Below are 8,358 nucleotides of genomic sequence, written 5' to 3' on the forward strand. Positions count from 1 at the left end.
TTACTTTGCCTAAAGAATGTCATTGTCACAATGAATTAACTATTCATATTTTGCTTTTGGCAAAGTACGGTTAAATAAAGAGAACTAATTGCAAATTTATGATGAATTAACTATTTTTTATGTTTTTCTTTTGCCAAAGCATGGTTACAATAAAGTGATCCGCAAACCTTTTGACAAAGTACAGTTCCACTTGTAGATTTTTATAACTCCCCTGAGGGCAGAATGAGAGAAGTCGAGCTCAAAGACTCCTCTACTGAAACACTCTCTTCGTCAGAAAGAAAGTAGTCAGGCAGGGAAATTAGACAGAACATTACTCAATTATTTTTCTAGAAAACCTAGAGCAGAGCCAAGGAATGAAAAGCAAGAATTTCTTTAATAAAAGCAGCTCGAACAAAATAGATAGCATTCTTGCGTTTTCTAAAAATCCTAAATGAGTTTGATACAGGATTTCGAACAGCATGCTTGGACTATTATCAGGCCTGACCTCTCTGTAGAGGAAAGGCTTCGGATAGTAACGTAGATATCAATACTTCAATAATGAATGATGGGATCTCAAGTCATGTGGAAGCATCTTCAGAGGAAACCTGAAAAACCTGCCAGTCATTTGTATCCCGACGAATGAGAGAGTTTTCAAAACTAGTGGTGATGTCATTATCATAATTGTAGCGGAAGCAATAGAATAATTTTGGATTTCAATATACTTACCAGGATTGAAACTGCCTTGAACTCAATAAATGCTCAGAGAGAGATGTTGGCGCGTCTTTGGAGTGTCGACCGATGCTTTGCTTTCCTTGGAATCTTTGGAAGTGAAACAAAAGAAGATGAAGAAGAACTTGTTCTCAGAAGAGGAACTATAAAATAATGGTTCAAACGACCCAACCTCCTCAGGTGGTACCACCACCACCACCAATAACAACAGCAAGAGGGTTTCCTCCAACAGAAAGCAACTTAACCAGCTTCACTACTGCATCCACTCTAATACTTCATGGCAAAATCTATAAAAAAAGTTCACATCTACTTTTGCCTATAATTTGAATGGCAATAATCTCAAAACGATATACCAAAACTTTAAGGCGATTGTTAGTTGCCACTTCGAGGGAAGAGAAGAGACCAACGACCGATTAGTTGGCAGAAACAAAATAAAAGAAGATTGTGAATGAAGAAGCAACAGACATAACGGAGGAATTATCACAATCGTCTTGCTCGGAGTCGTTTTGTGGAGTAGAGACTCGATTTCTTGCGAAATGGACAAGTTTCCACAGAGAAATCTAAAGTTGAAAACCAAATCCATTAATGGGGTTTCAAAGGCTAGGGAACGTGGAGGAAATGCAAACTTTGCGGCAATCTCACTTTCCAAAAGCTCTTGTATTCAAACCTCTACTCCTCAAGAAGTGTTGTGTAAAGAATTCACGTACAGAAAGAGATCATGGAGCACAAAATTCTACTACAATCAGAAAGAATGAATCTAAGTCAGAGATTTCTTGCCTTGAGTGGGATGCTAAAGTGAGAAACCAAAATGTATATCCAACTGCTGAATCATTCGCAAGGCAGCGGAGGAGGAAGATAGACTTCAAATATCTGAATTTTCTTAATCATCATGCGTTGAGAAAATTAGTTGTTTCCAATTCAGAATCCACCATGGAGAAAAAACCAAAGGAATCTGATTGCGAGCTGTTCCCTTCAAATTCCAATGGCGCGTTATCAGACAACTGGCTTGACATTGACTCTCCAAGTGACTTTTCCGAATGGACATTCGGAAATTCAATTATGTTTCTTCAATTCAAGCAAGAATTCTCGAAGTAGAGTTCTTGTTCTAACAACAAAGCTTCTTCAAGAGTTGTTCTCATCTTCTTCAAAGAAGATGACTCTATATCAGAGATTTCTTATCATCATTTCTTTTTCTGACAATATTTGAAATCTTCAATTTGCAAAGATTCTTTCTACATTTGATGGGTGATCGGGAGTATTCACCATATACAACCTAAAGATGGATGTGGAATATCAAGCAGATTATATTAAGAATTCCAGAGGAATGCAACTCTTTACTTGCAAATGGTTACTTACTTTATCTTTGCCGAAGGCCCTAGTTTTCTTCTATGATGGTTGGTCCGTTGTTTGACATCAATTCAAATTTCACTTATTGAGCAAATCTTCGATTCGCTATTTAGCATTGAAGTGAATTTTGCTTTTTGAGCAAATCTTTGATTCGCTATTTAGCTTCGAAGTAAAATTTGCTTTTTAAGCAACAAATCGAGTTGTTGTTAAGCATCGAAGTAAATTTTGCTTCTTGAGCAAATCTTCTAGTCGCTATTAAGCATCAATGTAAATTTCGCTTCTTTAGCAAACACTTGATTCGCCGCGCTTAGCATCAATTCACTTTTTGAGCAATTCTCAAGTTACCATGCTTGGGGGAAGTAGTCAAACATATATCTACATATACCGAATAGGTAACCATGGCAACTTGATAAGGATGATTAGTCAATAGCCAAAGAGGCGATGAAGAAAACCAAAGGATTCACGAAAGGATTAACACAATGCTCAACCAAGGATAGGGTCAACCAAGCAAATTGGCTATTAAATAACAAAAGTTTTACAAAAGCCAAGATATGGATGATTGAACCTAGGTCCAACCAAGAAAACTTGTAGTTAGGCGACCTTGTATTCCTCACTAGTGAATCCATATTCACCATACTAGCTAGAGCCTCATTTGTTGGACTCATCCTGTTTAATAGTACTAGTCTCCTTCCCGGCTGTTTTAGAGCTAACAAATTGGAATGAAAGCTCAAGAATTCGACTAGTTCAATGATTCTAACCAGTTCGACCATATCAATGACTTGAGCACTATGAAAATTCAGATGCGTTCAACTAGAACACTGGCTTAAAACTGAGATGATGCAAAAGATCTTATGCCCATAAATGCACCACCCGCAGCATTGGTCGAGCAAAAGTCAGACCGAACTTTGCCTGGCCAAATCAAAGCTTGATTATAAGGAAGACCTAATCCCTTTGTCCAAGTATGGAGCCACCATGACCAAGTGACTTATGGTCAACCTAAAATAGACAGACCAGGTTGGAGACAACAAAGAAAATAAAACTAAAAGAAAGTCTCTGACAAAGTTGCAAAAAAGGTAAAAATCATGCTCGACCAAGGTCAAAGTCGATCAAGGAATTTTACTATTAAAGAAAAAAGGGCAAGATCGACCAATAAAAGTATTTGATCCAACAAAAGCATTAATGCAAATATTTTGCTTGCTAAGCAAATCTTTAGTTTGTTGTTTAGCTTTGATTCAAAATTTGCCTTTTGAGCAAATCCTCGACCCATTGTTTAACATCAATGCAAACTTGTTTTTAGCAAGTCTTTTTAAGATGGTTCAAGCACCTGATTGATTCTGCTCACCAGAAAAATGACTTTGGTTGACTAACACTAGAATGGTTCTACCAGATCAAAACATTGATCCGATGATTAACATCAATTCAAAATTTGTTTTTTGAGTAAGTCAAATCATCATTCACTGTTTAGCATTAACATAAAGTCTTGCTTTTTGAGCATTACTTTATAAATATGAGAGAGATCTTCATTCTTGAAATCCAATGCAGCATCTAGGAAAGATACCTAGAGTCACTAAAATTCTAAGATATCATGGAAATTGGGCCTTAAAAAATATATAACGATTGCTATTCTATGCAAAGATGAAGTGGTCGACTAGGGACTATTTGCCAAAAGTGCTTGACCAAGGAAAGTTTGAAGGATTTGGAAACTAAAGCTAGGTGGTTCGATCAACAAAAGTTGGACTATATGATCGAGAAAGAACAAATATGATCTATGGATTGAACTTCCTCTTTTGCATCTTTCGTCGACATCTTCAGCATGGGCCTCTACTTCTTCTTCAACGGTCGGCTCCCAACTGGAGTCTAAAATATTATCTACTTACAACAAGAGCTCTACTCTCCGACCATCCAAGATGATCAAGTAATTTCGAGGTCATCATAAAAGCTAGGGTCAAAGGATTCACACATAATGAAAAGACTCCAGAAATGTGTTATAGGCCTTGGCACATCCAACGATCACTTCACAAATTAATATGTTGCCTAAGCTATCTTCAAATTTGATTGAGCATTGGAGGGTTCTGCACTAGTCTTGCCACTGCTAACAGTTGCTGATTAGGCCTTTGAGAGCAGTTGCAGGAATAGTGGCATGTCTTCCCAAAAGTGAAACATGAAATATCTCTCGAGCCAACTGAAGTCACCGGGTTAAAGTTGTAGGTCTCTGGTTATTCACTATTGGGTTAGGGTTAGCATACATTGGTCCAATAGTCTGATTACTCACAGCTGGACACATTGGTCCAGTATTGATGTGAAATCCCTCACAACCCTAACCCAAAAATCTATGTTGTAGGTCCGAAAACCTAAAGTGAAGGTAGAAGATAGATGTGGGCCATTTCATTTGAACCCATTGGGTCTGACCTAGAACCCAATGGATGTTGATGATGAAGATCCTATTATGGAAACCCTGACTGACTTTGGAAGAAGATGCAACTTGAATAATGATGGACTTGGTAGATGGACTATGCGTATAGTGCTAACACAATTGGAAGGTCCTACAAAACTAGTTAAGATTCTTTCATAAGTTGGAAAAGGATCCAAGAGGAGCTTGTGGCTTTCGGGGACCAAAATCACTTTTTGGCAAAAAGGTAATGTTTGGTTGATTGCCCTGGTCGTCCCAAGCGACCAAACCTCCCTAAGACAGATTTGGTATTTTTGGAAATTAGGTTTCCAAGGCTCTATATATTCCAACTTCGATCTAATTTGAGCCACTTTGCCTCTAAGATACCCTTGATTGACAACTTGTTTGATCAATTGAAAGGTGTGACTGTGTTCTCAAAGACTGACCTAAGATATGGATATCATCAATCAAGAGTGAAGTCCAATGATACTTGCAAGACGACAATTAGGACCGGATATGGGCATTTTAAATTTCGAGTCATGCCATTTGGTCTTACCAATGCGCATGTGACATTCATGGATTTAATGAACCAGGTATTCAGGATGTATTGGACAATTTCGTCATAGTGTTCATTGATGATATTCTGATTTATTCGAAGAATGAAAGGGAACATGCTGACCACTTGAGTTTTGCATTATAGCAATTAAAAGAGAAGTTGTTTGCAAAATTCAGAAAGTGTGAGTTTTGGTTGCCTAGGGTGGTATTCTTGGGATATATAGTATCATTTAAAGGGATTAGAGTTGATCCTGAGAAGGTTAACATTGTGGCAGATTGGGATAGACCTGAGACAGTCACATAAATCATAAGCTTCCTGGATATGGCTGGATACTATAGACGATTCATCGAGAATTTCTCCAGATTATCGGCTCCTATGACAAAGCTTACTAGGAAAGGTGTCAAGTTTGAATGGAATGAGGCTTGTGAGAACAATTTCCAAGAACTCAAGAAGTGATTGACTAAATGCTCCATCTTCACTATTCATCTAGGTAGTATGAAAATGTATCAAGATATGAAGGAACATTTCTGGTGGCCTAGAATGAGGAATGATGTGGAAGATTTGGTTGCCAAATGTGGTACTTTTTAGACAACCATCATCTGGTCTTCTAAAACCCCTTCCCAAACCTAGTTGGAAGTGGGAAGATATTTCCATGGATTTTGTCACAACTCTACCTCGCACAAGCAAAGGAAATGACCCGGTGTGGGTAATAGTATACCGAATGACTAAATCAACCCACTTTATATCGATGAAGATCAACTACACATACATCTATTCCTATGTTATTTTCTCACCCTGATTTTATGCTTTCTTATTCCTAGAGTGAATTCCCATTCACTCTAGTCTATCCATGAAATCTGCGGACAAATTTTGGATTAAGCCTATTATATGATCCATAGGATTTCTATTCCTTTGACCATGTTAGATGCTTAGATCATGCTAGATAGTCTCCTTATACTATTCCAGAAAATTTCTATTAATTTTGGAGTGTTTTGAAACCCGAACAATGAGTTCCCGATCAAAATTAGGGTTTTCTATCCATACACAGAAGGCTTGGTCGCCCCAAGCGACCAAAGGGTACAGAGAATAGCAACTATCCCTATTTTGGTTGTGTTTCATCTCCAATCCTTTAGGGTTTGTTCCTAATACTTAATCCTTGTATGATTAGGGTTTCTTGGGTAACTTTGAACCTACCCTTTGATCTATTCTCCGGATTTTTCAAATCAAGCTTAAGGTGAGTACGTTCACTCACAATTAACATGATTACATTCTTTATTATGTTATAACTTGTATGCATGATTTAACTTCTGTCTTAGGACTCATTCATTATTGTTATATCTCTGTAATTTCAAAATGTGATTCATATGTTGATTTGCATACTTGTAAGAATGTGATTGATTATATTATCAATGGACATATGATATGATATGCTATATGGAATCATATTGTGATGTGATTGCTTAAGTTGTGGTTGTGGAATGGGGGATACCCTTTTGGTATTTCTATCTTGGGACATCAGTGGAGGTGGTATGGGACACTTTCCTATGGTGCCCCTTGGCGCTTTACATAATTACTGGATACCATACCTAGGACTTGTCTAGATGGGTTTGGCTAGGAAACCCCATTATATCTCACCCTATTGGCGAGGGTATTGAGGCCGAGTGACTCGTGAAAACAGTGGGGATTGTGGGCTCTCAAGACCGGTATCCAATCCGTGAGAGGACTCAATCACATCGTGCAGGCCATTCATTGGTAGGGACGCACATAATAAGCCTGGGTTCATGGGCGCTTAAGATTGATAGACAACCCGTGAGAGGATATGAGAGCTTCTCGTTTATTATATGTGGATGACCAATAAGGTTAAGAGTCCATAGTCGGAGTTGGTTGGAGCCATAGGATACGATGACTCTAAGGAGAAAGATATTGCAACGGACTGCCTGGGGGTATGGAAGGGAAGTATTTGACTCCAAGATTGATATGACTTAGTAGATGACATGCATTAGGCTAGGTATAACCCTGACATGCGCCAATACTCATGCCAATGGTGGAGTGAGAGAGTGGTGACCTAAACCTCAGCCATGGAATGTCTGAGATGGATGCCTTGTGTCACATCCCCCCAGCCAGTACCCTTACCGCGATACCCGGAGGTGTGATCCACAAGTCCCATGGTCAAGTTTAGGGAGATCATATACCCACATTGCACGATAACATAATCACGAGCAATGAATAATCAATGTTCAATTATATTAAGAAACAAATCAGAGAATAAATCTTAAAGTATAATCAAAGTGCGGAATAAAATGGCAGCTCCCCTACTTTCCCCTCTATTCTTTCTCTCTTGTTCAATCTATTTCAATCTAGGGTTTTAGGCTTTCAGCTAACAAAGACAGGGTTAATCCAACCCACTATTAGTATTACCAACTAAAACCATGTCTTAAACTATCTAACTAATCCACTCTAAATTATGGTCTTCAAACTCAAGCCTAGTTTTTGGTCCATATTTAATTAATCTTTGTTGCACACTGTTGTTGTAAAATCATGTTTGGCAATGCAAGCAAACAACCTACAAAAAATGTGCTTGACTAGGTTGGTCGAGGAATGTCTTCAACGATCAAGTTAGTGGAAGCGCACAACTTTTAGAAGAATAAAATAATCTGTAGAGCTCTCAATGCTAGAGAGAGTAACACAAGAGTGTGTACCTAATAACGGTGAAGGTGTGGGTATATATAGCTTAGTAGATTAGCTTGGTTGTGTAGTGATGGAGTTCAACTTAAACTCTATAATTGTTGTTAACTCCCCAGAGCAGAGGAGGAGCCTTATCCTATAAGAGAGTATTACTTGGATTGTAGTTGTAGAGTCTGATGTGGACTCTAGAACTTCCAACTCAGCATCATCTCCATCCACTTTCATTGGTTTAGACTTCAATCCCATGGTCTCTATCTAGATTGCCTACAGTTGCCTTCTACCCACACTCCGGGTTTTCGGACCTACCACATATTTTTGGGTTAGGATTGTGGGGGATTTCACATCCTCCCCTCCCCCACCCCAAAAAATTTTTGTCCTCAAAATAGGAAGCATGCCTGGTTTTCAAGAGACAAGGGTACTTCTCTCTCATGTCATCTTCCTTTTTCCAAGAAGCTTCTTAGGCAGTGTTATTCTTCCACCTAATCTTCACTAGGGGTATGGTCCTATTCCGCAACTACTTGTCTTTCCTATCTAGGATTTCGGCTAGTTCTTCTTCATATGTAAGGTTTGCATGTAGACCTTTCGGTTCTTGCTGGAGGAGATGCTCAAGATTTTCTACACATTGACGTAGCATCGACACGTGGAACACATCATGCACACCGGCCAACGATGA

Source organism: Hakea prostrata, chromosome 9 (assembly GCF_041222555.1).
Source record: "Hakea prostrata isolate BN-2017 chromosome 9, UWA_Hpros_2, whole genome shotgun sequence".
In the NCBI taxonomy this organism is placed as follows: domain Eukaryota; kingdom Viridiplantae; phylum Streptophyta; class Magnoliopsida; order Proteales; family Proteaceae; genus Hakea; species Hakea prostrata.